This window comes from Giraffa tippelskirchi, chromosome 1 (genome assembly GCF_054371585.1).
Source record: "Giraffa tippelskirchi isolate mGirTip1 chromosome 1, T2T-mGirTip1v1.2.pri, whole genome shotgun sequence".
NCBI classification, from domain to species: Eukaryota; Metazoa; Chordata; class Mammalia; order Artiodactyla; family Giraffidae; genus Giraffa; species Giraffa tippelskirchi.
Genome location: NC_137275.1, coordinates 86077909 through 86094070, shown reverse-complemented (window position 1 = coordinate 86094070; position 16162 = coordinate 86077909). Strand labels below are relative to the sequence as shown.

General features: G+C 41.0%; 1 non-coding gene across 1 annotated transcript; it reads right to left on the bottom strand.

Moving 5' to 3' along the window:
- Positions 1-14229: 14229 nt before the first annotated feature.
- Positions 14230-14302, bottom strand: TRNAG-CCC (transfer RNA glycine (anticodon CCC)). The gene has a single exon. It is a non-coding gene; the product is annotated as a tRNA-Gly (tRNA).
- Between the last annotated feature and the right edge of the window lie 1860 nt (positions 14303-16162).

The window sequence follows — 16162 nt, the reverse complement described above, 5'->3', positions numbered from 1 at the left end:
TTACTTCACTTAGTATGATAATTTCTAGGTCCATCTATGTTGCTGCAATTGGCATTATTTCATTCTTGTTTATGACTGACTAATATTCCATGGAATAGACTAACCACATCTTCTCTATCCATTCATCTGTCCCTGGACACTTTGGTTGCTACCATGTCTTGGCTATTGTAAGTAGTGCTACTATGAGCATAGGGATGTGTGTATCTTTTAGGGTTATGATTTTTTCCAGCTATATGCCCAGGAGTGAGATTGCTGGATCATATGACAGTTCTATTTTTAGCTTTTTAAGGAAGTTCTCTACTATTCTCCATAGTGGCTGTACCAATTTACACGCCCACCAGCAGTGCAGAAGGGTTCTCAGGGGTTGTTTCTAGAGCAGGTCCAGTGATAGGGCTATAGAACCATTACTGATAGCATAGATAGGAAATGAACTTTAAAAAAGCATAAAGTGAAGGAATAAAATTTCTTGTACAGTGAAGGCTAAACTTGTGCACTACTTGAGGGAGAAATGGAGATGGCGACTAAGTGTTCACCTGCGGAATGAATACAGTGACTTGTCAGACAGAGAAAGTGGAGAGCAAAGTTTGGGGGCTGCATGAGCTTGCCAGGGCTACCTTAACCAAGAGCCACAAACTGAGTGACTTAAACCCCGGAAATATACTGTCTCACAGTTCTATAAGCTAGAAGTCCAATATCAAGATGTCAGCAGGACGGGTTCCATCTGAAACCTATGAGGGAAGGATGAGTTCTAGGTCTGTAACTGGCTTGTAAATGGCTATCTCCTCTTTACATCTCTTCACATTTTCTCTTCTCTATGCATGTCTGTCTCTCTGACTAAATTTTCACTTTTTAAGGATGCCAGTCATTTTAGATTGGAGCCCACTCTAATGATTTCATTGTAACTAGATCACCTCTGTGATTCAGTCTCCAAAAAGGTCACATTCTGTGATATTCTGGGGGAATATATCATAAATTAAAATAGATAGATAAAGAGTTGTCTTACTTGCTCTAAATAATTTTTTTGGCCATTTTAATTTACTGTCTTCTGTGTTGCTTTACGACATCAATCATGGTTGCAAATGGCAATAATCTTAGATTTTTCCTGCTACTGGAAATTTAACCCACAGCTGACTTTATCATACTTTTTTTTTTTTTTTTTTTGCTAGCAGTTGAACTAGTCCAAGCCCTGGAGAGAAGACATGGAGGTGGAGATGGAGTGCCTCCTCCTAGTAATACTTCCAGGGCCAGGATGAGTAGGAGTTTTGGCCATTCTTGCAGCCACAAACAGCTGTGAAGTAAGAAAGGGGTATGAGTTTGTGTAATGGAGAATTATAGGGCACAGGAAATGGAGCAGGAAGGGTGTCCACCCTTGGTCAAGCATGAACAACACTTTTTACTGCTCTGAGGAACAGAAATATCATTCTTGTTCTTGATTTTCTTTCCATGGACACACAAAGTAGAAACAGGGAGAAGCTGAAAACACACTGAATCAGCTTATAGGCATCTAGCACAGAGTGGATTAAAAACAGGATGAAATATTCAGAGGCTGTGCCAACCCTCCAGAAATTGTGTAACTTTAAAAATAGTAATAATAAAATATATGCCCATTGTGCTAAGTGTTATGTGATACTGCTTTGAAAACACAGCTTGGTGCAGGCAGCAGAGGGAGAGGTGTATGAGTTTTTTTTTTTTTAATTGCTATAAAACAATAACCACAAAATTAGTGGCTCAAAATAATATCTGTTTATTATCTCATATTTTCTGTAGGTCAGAAATTTTGTCACTACATAGCTGGAGGTCCTCTGGTCAGGATCTCACTACGATGAAATCAAGGTGTCTGCAGGGCTATGTTCTCGTTTAGAGGTCAGAGTCTGTTTCAAACTCATCCAGGTTGTTCGCTGAATTCAGTTCCTTGCGATTATAAGACTAAGGTTCCTCCTTCTTGCTAGTTTTTGGCCAGAGGTTGCTCTCAGTTTCTAGGAGTTGCCCTTAGGTCCCAGTCATGTTACCTTCACAAAATATGACAGCTTACGTTTTCAAAATCAGTAGAAGAATCTCTCTAGCCTGTTCTCACTGAGTCTTGGTATAATGTGGCACGATCATGGGAGTGACTAGCCATCATGTTCACAGGTTCTGTTCAGACTTCAGGGGAGGGGATTATTATATAGGACGTGTATACCAGATAGTAGAAATATTTGGGGCCATCTTAAAATTCTTTGTATGGAAAAATATTGAAATTTCATTAAAAGGTCAGATTAGTAAAACAGCATGATGTGTTTTTTCAAAACTCCCTAGAAACCAAAAATATTTCTCTGTGTATAAGCATTATAAATTCTCAGAGGATGTAAGTTATTGTGGGAGGTGAGGTTGGAGATTTGCTAGTGGCAGAGGGTAAGTGAAGAGCAGTTGTAATTGTCATACTTAAAATTCCCTTTTCTGTTCTAACCTTCATCCTCCTTTGCATCTCCCATTCAAGGTCTGACCCTGAATTTTGCTGGTAATGAAATTCTCTAAAAGTTTAATTTTAGTAAACAACTTGGCTGAAGTATGGAGCAAGGCATGATGTAAGAAGCCTCCTGAAGGCTTCTTCTGTACAGATGTGGCCAGAGAACTGTTTTCAGAGCACCCTTTGCCTCTTCTCTGCTGGTACCTGCTTCTAGGTTGTCTTGAGATTGTATTCTTTCTGTCCAAGTAAATAGCAGGGCAGTCTCGTATGTGAATATGAAACAAAATAGATTCTCCCCGTTTCCCAGGACTAGTTGTAATTATACGTGTGCAGCTGACAAGGTACGTGGCTGTGTTCTGGAGCTTTATCCCCTAGTGTAACTACCCTCAGTACCACTCTGTTGAGTAGTGGTAAACTACATCTAAGCCTGTCAGTGTGGTCTCTCTGAAATCTACCTTGGTAGGTATGGGTGAAGCAGCTATATCATCTTGAGTTGTGTGGCATGCTCCTGTTTTATTTTCTCTCCCTTGTAATGACAAATGAATAATTTCCATAGTCTCTCACCTCATGTGCATTTGCCTCTACGCCATTTTCCCTCAAGTTAGCCCAACTGGTAGGTATTGCCAGCTTAGGTGTCAGGAGGGTTTATTTTCCTCGGTGCTGGCTCCAATCCCATATTCCTGGCGTGTCAGTTTCATGTTTCCTGCTCGATGAAAGGTGTGGTCCTAGCACTTCTCAACCTCCAGGGGTCAGACTCAGCTTTCCAAAGTGTGTGAATGCTTCACCTCCCAAGAAGCCCACCTCTTTAAGTTATATCAGATGAAGACATAGGGGCTAATGTCTGCCAAGAATAGTGTAAGCTGCTTCTTTAAATGAGGTCATATGCCCAATTTTGTGGTGACAGGACATTATTACTGGGCTAATAAGACTCTATTTAAGTATAATTTCATTGTCTGAAAATAGTCAGTGATTTCCTATTAAATGCAAACAGTTCAAGATTTACACATATTTTAAAAAATTGAGGTTTGCTATTGTGTTGCCAGTTGGTATTAATGTTCATTATACTAGGGATAATTTAGGTTGAAAAGATTAGTGACAACGTAAATATAAAATATCTCAACCATTGTGTGTGCTAATGTAGATTAGCTTGAATTTCTTCTTTTAGAACTAATATCTGATTTTCTACTTTCTCTTACATATATGAGACACATATGTACTATATGTGTCTGTCTATCATTGTCACTGTTTCAGTTACCTGTTGATGCATAACACCAACAACATTTACTTTGTTCAAGAATCTGCTCTTTGGACAGGGGCTTGGTGGGGATCATTAGTTTCTGTCTCATTGGGTATCAGCTGAGTATCTCAAAGGCTGGGGGTTGGGATCAGCTGAAGTTCTTTTCACCTGCATTTCAGGTTCCCAGATTGGGAAGCTTCAAACAACTGGAGGCGGGCCTCCTAGGGTATCTATCTGCACATGGTCTTTTCATGTGGTTTTTAAAAAAAATTTATTTATTTTAATTGGAGACTAATTACTTTACAACATTGTGGTGGTTTTTGCCATACTTAGACATGAATCAGCCACAGGTGTACATGTGTCCCCCCATCCTGAACCCCCCTTCCACTTCTCTCCCCACCCCACCCCTCTGGGCTGTCCCAGAGCACCCTGCTTCATGCTCTGAGCTTGCACTGGTCATCTATTTCACATATGATAATATACATGTTTCAATGCTATTCTCTCAGATCATCCCACCCTCGCCTTCTCCCACAGAGTCCAAAAGTCTGTTCTTTACATCTGTGTCTCTTTTGCTGTCTTGCATATGGGTCGTTGTTACTGTCTTTCTAAACTCCATATATATGCATTAATGTTTTTCTAGCGTGATTACTTCAGGGTAGCTGCCCATCTTGCTCGTCTCCTTGGGCTACCAGATGCATGTTTCCAGAAGGATGGAGAGGGAGAGAGGATAAGAAAGAGAGCAGGCTTCAGGAGGGGGCTGCATAACCCTTCACTGTCTAGCCTCGCCAGCCGACAGCATCACTTGCCACATTCTACTTGCTGAGTCTCTCGTAAAGGCTTATTCAGGTTCAGAGTTGGGGAAGTAGGCTTCACATCTGCATGAGAGAGTGGTGAGCATCTAGAAGGGCAATTGGGGCTGGAAATATTGTTGTGACCATTTTTGAGAGGTACAATCTGCCATAATCTCATTACTGAATTTAGGCAGGTGTGGAAACAAATCTCCTGAGGGAGTGGATTAGAGGTGAGGACTGGAATTGCTGTCACAAGCTGAGAAGTGGTGCTGGTGTGGTAAATGAGTGAAAGTGTGCTGACTTTAGAGTCTAAAGAACTGAGTTTGAAGCACAGTTCCATGACACCCTGCATGTGAGGCTGTCAGCAAGTTACCAAACCTCTATGAACATCAGGTTGCCCATCTGTGAGCATATATTGCTTCCTCCCCAGCATTGTTGCAAAGATGAAATAAAGTAATGTACATATGAAAATGCCTATTACAGTAAAAAGTGCTATAAAATGTTAGTGTAACCCTACAGGTAGCATCTATGAAAGTGTTAGTGTAACTCAAATACGAGACAATTGGCTTCTCTAGTCCTCCGGGATGTGAGGGTCATCCTTCTCTGAAGAGATTTTAAAAACCGCCTTGAGCTCTGTGCAGAAAAGAGTTAACACAGCAGACCTGCGATTGCTGTCCTTAGAAAAGCCTGCTTATGAGGATGGCCCTTGCCTGGCATCTGGGAACTTGGATGCTGCTGAGTCCTGTGAGCCCTTCTGGCCAGACTTGAACCTAGGGATGGCATTGGATACCCTGACATAGGTTCCTAGCCCATAGTTGGCAAAAATTCAGTTCTCAGGGGACACCTTTTTCTCCTAGTCGCTGCCTGCTCCAGGTTCCAGCTTCCTCTAGAGATGTGTTTTCCTTCCTGTATTTCTTCATCTTTCTGCTTGGACTGCCTTTCCTGCCCACCCCTGCCCACCCCCTGCCAAGGAAATCCAATTGTCAAATGGAGCTCTGTGCTCTGTTAATTATTTCTGTATAGCACCCACTATCAGAAGCCAATGGGTTGGAACAGACCTTTTCTAAAGGTTGCAGACGATCAAGGAGGATTACTGTGCACACCAGCACAAGACTTCACATGTATTATAAGACATCCCACATCGTAAGAATCCCTCAGCCAACATCACCTCTAGAAGATTTTCTCTGACCATTGGGCTCTCCACAGCCATTACTTGGTATCTCCCCCTTTTCTCCTCATTGTGGTCTCTCCGTCTGTTCTCCTTTAGCCTTCAGCAATGCCCCGATTATGTCCGGTCTCTTCATTAAGTATGCCCAGCACTTGAGTTTCCTCTGTGTGTGTTAGTACCTGCAGAGGTGCAGGACCACACACTAGTGCATGACCAAAAAGCCAACGACGATGTGTTTTTCTAAGCAATGACAGTTGAAGTAAGAGTTTTCAGGGTTTCTGTTATCACTGATTTATGATTTAAATGTTGGTATTATATATCTACTAATTTTTCAGAGACATAAGCACTTATTTGGTTAAGGTAATTAGTATCTAACTGTTTCATAGCTACTTAGTTTTTCCTGCCTTTCGCTGTAACTTGAGGTCACTCAAGGGGGCTGCAGAATTCAACCCATGAAAAAACAGAATGAATTCTACAATATTTTCCTTTTTTACAAGAAACTTTGATGAACAGAAACATTTTATCTAGTTTGCTCTTGTTTTCTGTGTCAGTATTTTGGATGTCATAATGCATATTTCTGATCCACCTTTGGCTAGATTTCACAGTGCCCTTCTATCCTATGTTCTGGGGTCTCCATTTGCTGTTTTCCTTATTCTACTCATTTCTTCATCCCGCCCTTTGTAGTGCAGAGTAAAGGGAGAATTGATACTTACTGAACATCTATTATGTACTAGGTGGTACTGCAGGCACTGTGCCTTTGGGTTTGTGTCACTTCATTTAATTTTCAAAACAGTCTGGGAGAAATAGGCATCACCCCAATGTTGTATATATATGGAAATCAAGACGGAGAAGTTAATCAACTCGGTCATCACTGCATAACCAGCTAGAGCGGGGCAGAGAGACTTAAAATTCAGATCTTCAATTCTAGGGCACCTGCTCTTTCCACTGATATGTGCTGAGTGGGAAGGACACAGAAGTGTGCTAAATAGTCTTATTTTTCCTTTGAAAACTGATGAAGTATGAGGATATTTTATTCATGAGCTAGCTTCATCTACAAATCTGAACAGCTCTTTTTCTCCTTAAAAGTTATCTTTGCGCAAGTTTTCATAAGATGTTAAATCTCCATTTGGGGTTTTATTTCCTGTGTGAAAAAGTTAAGTTTCATGTATTAACATACCCTTTTCCTCCACTGCACTTAACGTTCATTTGGGGCAATTAACGCATCAGGATGTGACTTGCTGTGTATAATGTTGGCGCTGTCTTTACCATGGATGTCACCAGTGTGCTCAGCCTTCTTACAGAAGTGCTGAATTTGGCTCAGGTATTTTTAGCTCATCTTCAGTTTTTTTGTTTTTTTTTTTAAACTATATACTGTGGTAAGGTGGGAACACAGATTTGCAGCTCAGCACTGAGGAGACAGACCTGATGGCAACGAGCCTTTTGAACACAATAAACCTGATGCTCCCCCTTTGCATGTGTAAATATTGTTGAGCTCTGCCTTGGGAGAGGGTTGCCAAGCAGAACAAATCATCTTGCCTTCTACTAAGGTTCTTTCCCTTGGCTTTAACCAAGCTGAAGCCTAAGTAGAAAGGAGAAGCTCAGACCCTGCCTTCGTGAGAGTGTTCTGCTTCCTGACTTTGGAGGTCAAAAAATTCATTACACTAGTTGTATTGTCTGCTGCCTAAGCCACAGAATTGTTAAGACAAAGGAGCTCCTGCAGATCTGAAGGGCCTCGAGTCAGGCAGAGGCCAGGCCCTGTGTGGACAGGGAGGAGGGCAGGGATGGTGCTGAAACAGACCTTCACTCACAGGCCATATTGTTTGGCTTATGGGTCAGCTTCCCTCATTTGAAAGAATGTGAAAATCAGCCCCATTGATTTTCATCGCAGTGACCTTACTAGGATCTTTGAGAACTTAGATACAGAGAGCTGGGAGAGTTTCGTGATGGACTTGGAGTTAGAAGGCCAATGTTTATATCTTATTTTATTATGTTCTTGGCAAGTCTCTTAGCTTCACTGATTTAGTCTCCACAACGAAGTGAGATTGTCTCAACGGCTATTGGTACTGAGACTGTACACTTGAAAGCACCTTGTTATCTGCATGTGCCCTGCGTGTTTATTGTTATCATAAGTGCTGTTTTTCTATTTCACTGTGGGGCTTTTGTCCCACCAAGTCAAGCCGTGCCTGCCCTAATTCTTTAGAGCCCTGCTAGGGAGACTTTTCCTTGAGCCTTCTGAGTAAACAGTTGCCTTCTGAGTAAACCATGAGCATGCACTTTGAGAATATTCCCTGGCCTCTGGCCAGTCTCATATCTGATTCTCGATCAGAGGTGTGAGAGCTCCCTGGGGAATTTATAAGACCATTACCAGCCTCATTAGAGGCTCCAGACATACAAGTCACTGGTTCAGTACCCCATAGAGAGAGAAGTAAAACTGACAACAGATTTCAGATATCAGTGATGGATTCTTGAGGCAAAATTGTTTTCCTGATAAGTTGGCCTTGTCTGAAACCATCTGATGACAGCTGTAGGAAATTTCCAGGGCTCATGAATCAGCAGATTCATGCACTGGCTTCTGAAAACAACCCAGTTGAGATGTTTCTAGATTGCAGATTTGTCTCCTTCTAGCATTTACTATTTGGCATAATTTGGTAGGCAGCTAAAATGGAACCACTCTTTGGCTCTCAAGTGAAGCCTGATGCCAGTGTAGTATAATGAATGAAAGTGCAGGCTTTAGGGTTCCACTGGCCTAGAATTCCAATCCCTAATTATATGCTCTGTGATTTTAGGTAGACTAAGTAAATCAGTTAAGATGAGATTAGCTGCTGTTACGAATACATGCCAGAAATGAAACATAATAGAAATGTATTTCTCACTTACATAAAATCCAAAATGGTTCTTCTTGATAAGCTGGTGGCTTTTCTCTAAGAGGCGGTACAGAAGCCAGGATCCTTCCCTCTTGTAGATCCTCCATCTTTAACATGCAGTTTTCATCGTTGCCATAAAAGAGGAAAGAGCAGAGGGATGGAACAAGGTGGGCCTAGTGGACCAAGCCTGGAAGTAGCACAATCCTGGTCTCACACATTCCACTCTACTCAGTTACACGGCCACATCTAGGCTCTTTACCCAATCTTCAGCTGTGTGCCAGGAAAAGAGGAAACAGATTTGTGAGGAAGGAAGATGAAAATAGTAACTGCCTCAAAAGAGTTATCAGGGTTCTTCATGACCACATATGAGAAGGTGGCACGTAGTTAATGCTCAATAAATATATTATTAGTATTATGATGACCTTGGTTCCAACTAAAAATTTTATATAATAATTTTTAAGACTAGGAATGTAGATTCAAACCTTCATCATTTTCCGTTGCCATGAGTGAATATTAACATTTCATGGATAGTAATTCCAAAATAATAAGAGAATCTGAATTTTATTAGGCATGCCATATACCAGATAATGTATTAACATTTATCTGCAATTTCTTATTTAATCTTGTAAAAACTCTCTGAAGTCAGTATAATTTTATTATCCTCATTCACAAGAAGTTAAAGGTCAGAGATATTAAGGGACTTACCCAGAACCACTCAGCTAGTGTGTAGTAGAGTCAGAGATCAGTACCCACTTACTAAATGCTAGGCTGGACGACCTCCCCATGAATTTAAGGACGTGGGCTCATTTTCTGGCTGGATTATCTCAAGCCAGAGATGCTTGAAGATACTCATAATTATTTGGAAATATTTCTAACATCTTTGGATTCAAGGTGGAAAGCAGAAATAGAGCTTTGTTTCTAGGAATCTACAAACACCAATGACATGGACAGAAACACATTATTGAGAATACATTTCGTACAAAAGCATCACATGTAAGTGTGATAGATTACTTTTTTTGTAAATTAATCAACACCTTCCTCCATATCCTAACCTTCCCCACCGCACCTCCATTTACTCCTTTCATTTGACCTAATTCCAGCCGAGTTGGTTCCATTTAATTGCCTCAGCTCAGGAATGAGGGCAGGCAGGGTAGATGCCGGAAATAGGTTCCTAGTTTGTCAGCTTCTTCTGTTCCAAAAGCACTTAAGCCCTTAATGGACGTAAGTGAAGATAGATAAAATGACTGGGACAAACAGTTGGAGGAGGGTAGGGTCCAAGGCTAGGAAGCCTAGGAAAATAATCCCTGGGACTTGTGAAGAGGAGACAGACGAACAGGTGATGAGTGTAGAGGAGTGGATAGTTTCCAAGGAACAGAACCCTGGGTTCTGTTCACCAGGAAGATTTCCAAGGAGGCAATTAGAAAGTGGGAAAACTGAGGCAGACAAGACCACAGACAGCCTCACAAAGATTTCTTCTGTCTTAAGCTTGGGATAGAAATAACGTACTGGAGTAATGCAAACTCTGACATAAAGATACCCTGGAGATCTGGTTAAAATGCAGACTCTGACTCAGTAGGTGTGACGTGGAGTCAGAAGTTCTGCATTTCCACTAAATACCCAGGTGATACCAAAGCTGCATGCTTAGAATCACAATGGCATAGAGAGTGGCTGGACCTGAAAGGGCCATGTGGGCAGAACTGAGCACATGGGGGTTGTGTGTGAGTGGAATCATCCTCTGCAGACATGAAGCGTCATCTGAGCAAACCCAACAAATCCAACAGTAGTTCAAATTATCATCACCTTTGGTCCACACTTTCCTTTGTCTAACCTACACCTTGAATAGTGACATCTAACAGAGGTCAAGCCCATTAGAATCTGAAACCTTTCCTCCACCCACATCTGACTTATCCCCCATGAACACCACTGGGACATCCTCTGATGACCATCTTGAATTCAAGCAAAAGTTCACAGAGCCCTGCATACCCAGAGAGGTGGTGGTGATGGAAAAGGCCCCTACATTCACACTTGTGCATCAGTCTGTAAACCATAGTAGTTAATGTATTCAGAACTAACAACAACAACAGGGCCTTGGCTCTGAAGCTCAACAGACCAAGATTCGCATTATGGCCTTACCAGCTTGCTAGCCGAGAAATATGTTTTTCCTGGAGCTTATTTTTTTGAGACTTTTTGGTGGGAAATAAGAGAATATTAGGTTCTTTCATGTTGGTGTGAATGAAAACTGAGTCAAGTGGGTCAGAGAGGGAATGAGTTGGATGATCCCTAAGGTCCTCTTAAAATTGTTTAGGAGGGGCTTTTTTTTTTTTTTAAACAGCATTTAATCTCTGTGCAAATTATATTCAGGCAGTTTTTAGTTCCCAAAATAAAGAGTTCCTTTCCTGCCTGATGGTGTTGGCTCTTTGGCATAAGAGCCTTAAAGGGGGCCAATTGTAAACCTTCTTGCTCCATCAATGATCCATTAATTACTTATCTTACCTCTGCCTTTAGGCCACTTATCTGTAAAACAAGTTTGCTTTTAATTTTGTTCTGTAGTTCAAAGCCAAGGCTATTTCCTTTAGTTACCTTGATCTCAAAGGAAGTAATTACTTGCTATCAAGATCTCTTATGATTCAGATTCAAACAAATCAGATTTAGACAGAATTGCCAGTAAACAGTGTTTCTGGGACAGATTTCCTCACTCCCGCTCCATTTGTTTCCGGTCATGCTACACTTTGCACCGGAGATTCTGCTGCACTTGCTTTAGGGAAGGTTAATTTTGCCACATACACCCAATCATTGGCATTTTAAAGGAAACATTTACCATTTACTCATGTGATTAGGTTAAAAGCGTGACTGTAAGATTGGAGTTGGGCTTCCCAACTCCAGTGATGAAGTGGTAGCTCAGTGGTGAAGAATCTGCCTGCCGTTGCAGCATACGCTAGAGAGGAGGATTCAATCCGGAGGTTGAGAAGAGCCTCTGGTGGGGGAAACGGCAACCCATTACAGTATTCTTGGACTGGGAAATTCCATGGACAGAGGAGTCTGGCAGGCTACAGTCCGTGGGGTCGCAAAGAGTCAGACATGACTGAACACACTTGCATGTGTAAGATTGGAGCAGCAACAAAGATGGCTCCAAAGGAGAGACCAATGACCCAGTAGTTCTGAAAAGTGCAAGGACTCCCTTTCTAAGGAAGCATAAGGTACTTGCAGCAACAACATTAGTGACTAGGCAAATTAAACTTTCCATGCTGTACTAGGAATGGAAATGCTTTGAACATTTTCCGGTATGACAACATCAGTGGGCATACCAACAATTACCACTGAGTGGTTGGGATAGCAGCAATTGGTAATAAGTAAATTTGTTTAACACAAAAGATGAGTTCAAATGGGACTAAGAGATGATGAAGTTTAATGGAAAAAGGATGGATGTGCTAATAAGGAGTTTTCTTACAGTTCTTACAGTGATCAAGAATTTAGAGTGATCGAACCCCTTGCTGGCTTTTAGGCAGAGAAACAATATTATTAGAATATATTTAAGGAAGGTGGTTTCTGTGGTGGTGTGCGCAACAGATTGATAAAGGTAGAGATATCAGATAGGAGGTTTTGGTGGTAGACCAAAATGCAAAGTGATCACAATTTTTACTGTAATTATGTTTTTAAAAATGAAATAATTATGTTAGAGATGTGTCATAGGAAAAAAAAAAACACCTACCAAAATATTCCTTGAACTGGATACTAGGTGTGGGAAGCAGAAAAGGTAATATCAGCACTTTGTTATTTAAAAAATAATAGAATATATTCTTTAGTGAGCGTTTAATGGGTAAGACCAGGGCCATTTGAGCAGTTATGGATAATAAAACTGGTATAGGCTAAAGGTAGAATCTGGCTCACTTAAAGGATTTGTTTGCATAGCACAGTTCAGTTCAGTTCAGTTGCTCAGTTGTGTCTGACTCTTTGTGACCCCATGGACTGCAGCACGCCAGGCCTCCCTGTCCTTCACCAACTCCTGGAGCTTGCTCAACCTCATGTCCATTGAGTTGGTGATGCCATCCAACCATCTCATTCTCCGTCATCCCCTTTTCCTCCTGCCTTCAATCTTTCCCAGCATCAGGGTCTTTTCAAATGAGTCAGTTCTTCGCATCAGGTGGCCAAAGTATTGGAGCTTCAGCATCAGTCCTTCTAATGAATATTCAGGACTGATTTCCTTTAGGATGGACTGGTTGGATCTCATTTTAGTCCAAGGGACTCTCAAGAGTCTTCTCCAACACCACAGTTCAAAAGCATCAATTCTTCGGCACTTAGCTTTCACTATGGTCCAACACTCACATACATACATGACTATTGGAAATACCATAGCTTTGGCTAGACAGAACTTTGTTGGCAAAGTAATGTCTCTGCTTTTTAATATGCTGTCTAGGTTGGTCATAACTTTTCTTCCAAAGAGCAAGCAACTTTTAATTTCATGGCTGAAGTCACCAGCTGCAGTGATTTTGGAGCCCAAGAAAGTAGTCTGTCACTGTTTCTATTGTTTCCCCATCTATTTGCCATGAAGTGATGGAACTGGATGCCAAGATCTTAGTTTTTTGAATGCTGAGTTTTAAGCCAGCTTTTTCACTCTCTTCTTTCACTTTCATCAAGAGGCTCTTTAGTTCTTCTTTGATTTCTGCCATAAGCGTGGTGTCATCTGCATATCTGAGGTTATTGATATTTCTCCTGGCAATCTTGATTTCAGCTTGTGCTTCATCCAGCCCAGCATTTCTCATGATGTACTCTGCATATAAGTTAAATAAGCAGGGTGACAATATACAGCCTTGACGTACTCCTTTCCCAATTTGGAACCAGTCTATTGTTCCCTGTCAGTATCTAACGGTTGCTTCTTGACCTGCATACAGATTTGTCAGGAGGCAGGTCAGGTGGTCTGGTATTCCCATCTCTTCAAGAATTTTCTACAACTTGTTGTGATCTATACAGTCAAAGGCTTTGGCAGCGTCAATAAAGCAGAAATAGATGTTTTTCTGAAATTCTCTTGCTTTTTCTATGATCCAGTGGATGTTGGGAATTTGATTTCTGGTTTCTCTGCCTTTTCTAAATCTACCTTGAACATCTGGAAGTTCTTGGTTCTCATACTGTTGAAGCCTCGCTTGAAGAATTTTGAGCATTATTTTGTTAGCATGTGAGATGAGTGCAATTGTGTGGTAGTTTGAACATTCTTTGGCATTGCCTTTCTTTGGGATTGGGATGAAAACTGACCTTTTCCAGTTCTGTGGCCACCGCTGAATTTCCCAAATTTGCTGGCATATTGAGTGCAGCACTTTCACAGCATCATCTTTTAGGATTTGAGATGGCTCAACTGGAATTCCATCACTTCCACTAGCTTTATTCATAGTGATGCTTCCTAAGGCCCACTTGACTTCACATTCCAGGATGTCTGGCTCTAGGTGAGTGATCGTACCATCGTGGTTATCTGGGCCATTAAGATCTTATTTGTAAAGTTATTCTGTGTGTTCTTGCCACCTCTTCTTAATATCCGCTGCTTCTGTTAAGTCCATGCTATTTCTGTCCTTTATTGTGCCCATCTTTTCATGAAATGTTCCCTTGGTATCTCTAATTTTCTTGTCTTTCCCATTCTATTGTTTTCCTCTATTTCTTTGCACTGATCACTAGGAAGGCTTTCTTATCTCTCCTTGCTATTCTTTGGAACTCTGCATTCAAATGGGTCTATCTAGTTCCTTGACCAGGGATTGAACCTGGGCCCTCTGCATTGGGAACACAGAGTCTTAGCCACTGGACCACCAGGGAAATTTTGCATAGCTCGGTATTTAATTGTTTTCAATGACTGAAGTCAATTCACTACTCTTATATGTGGTCACAAAATATAGCAATTTACCTACCTGGACCCCATATGCATTGGAATTTGTGACCTCTATATTACACCTTCTTTGAGATCCTGTTTCTCTAGTTTTACAGTGCTGTGCTTCTACATCATAGCAGAACTGCAAAAATTGCCGTCGCCTTTCATCTTGTAGCAGCATAGTTACACAGCTCCCACACATAGATCCTGAAATTATGCAAACTTTTGGAAGTAGAAGAAAAAATAATGTTTCTCTGTCAGTGTGTGGGCTACAGACAGAACATTAAGGTTCTCTTAAAATGCAAGCCATAAGGAGGATGCAGAAAGTGATGAATCTTTGGTCATGAGGTCTTAGTCAAGTGCAACCTTTAATCTACCTTAGTAAACAGAGGGACAGAAAAAAGGTAAAATCAGAGAAGATTTGTTGTGGTTTTAGTGAGAAAGGGGTCACATAAATAACCAGCTATGGCTTGGAGGCCTCTCGGGCAAACTGAGTAAGAGGCCAGGGGATAAACCTAATGTCTAGGAGAGGGCCAGAACGAATCACAATTTTTCTCTCAGCCTGGCTTAAATTTTCAATTTTATGGTCCAGTCTTGTGCAGTTGAAGTGATGGACAGGAAAAGTGCTGATGGCTTATAAAATCTGGAAGGTTAAATGACACTTAGCCGGATTGAGGAAAGATACAGAGAGACCAACGTAAACATGATATTGGCTTAAAATGTTTCAGGCCAGTCAAGGGAGCCATACTAACATTTTCTCTTAGGACAAAATGTAGATATCATTTTAAAAAGGATTACTTTGTTAAAATACATCTTCACTAGAAGGAATCTTGCATACTAATATGTCCATCCTTGGGGCTTCCCTGGTGGCTCAGCGGTAAAGAATTCACTTGCAATGCAGGAGACCCAGGTTTGATTTCTGGGTCAGGAAGATCTCTGAGGGCATGGCAACCCATTCCAATATTCCTGCATGGAGAATCGCATGGACAGAGAAGCCTGGCCAGCTACAGTCCGTAGATTCACAAAGAGTTGGACACAACTGAAGTGACTTAGCATGCACACACAAATATACATCCTCTTTTATGTGCTCATGGGAGAGCACTTAACTTTGTTTCCAAGAAAGCAAGCATAAAAGCTACTATTTGTTTGCTTGCTTTTTGTTAGATAAAACCTAATGGAGGTTTAAGTAGACTTACAGAGTTCAGGTATACCCACTGTCCCCCTCTGTGCCACATTACCAGCTAGGGTATGGGATTTTAATTCCCATTTTTTTAACTGTTGTTTTTGTTATCAAGAGAACAAGGCAAAGCTGAATTTCATAACATTTTCTCCATCTGCCCAGATGCTGCACAACTTCAGAAATCTGGGTTGGTACACTGAAACCTTGTGTTCAAAAGAGTATAATTATTTTGTACCAAGGCAGTAAGATGGGAGTATACAATGTAATCAAAATTCTTTCAAAGTACCCTATTTAGATACTCAACTTTCTAATACTCTGAATGCTTAAGTGTTATAGCCTCAGTGTTGCCTCAGGATCAAGGAAATTTTATGGAGAGCTAAATTATAGCTTTCTTTCTAGGACAGCAAACACATGATTTAGTCAAGAGGAAAGGGATGCATTGGAGACCTTTCATTTGAAGATGATTTTAAATGATAGTATCTTAATTTGTGGATCTAGTAGTACAATCTTATTTTGAAATACAATCAACATATATTGAGTACTTGCAGTGCATCCAATACCATGATTAGTGCTTTTGCATGTACGGAGTAATTATTGTCTCTGTAGCCCTCTTGGCTAGAGAGCTTTA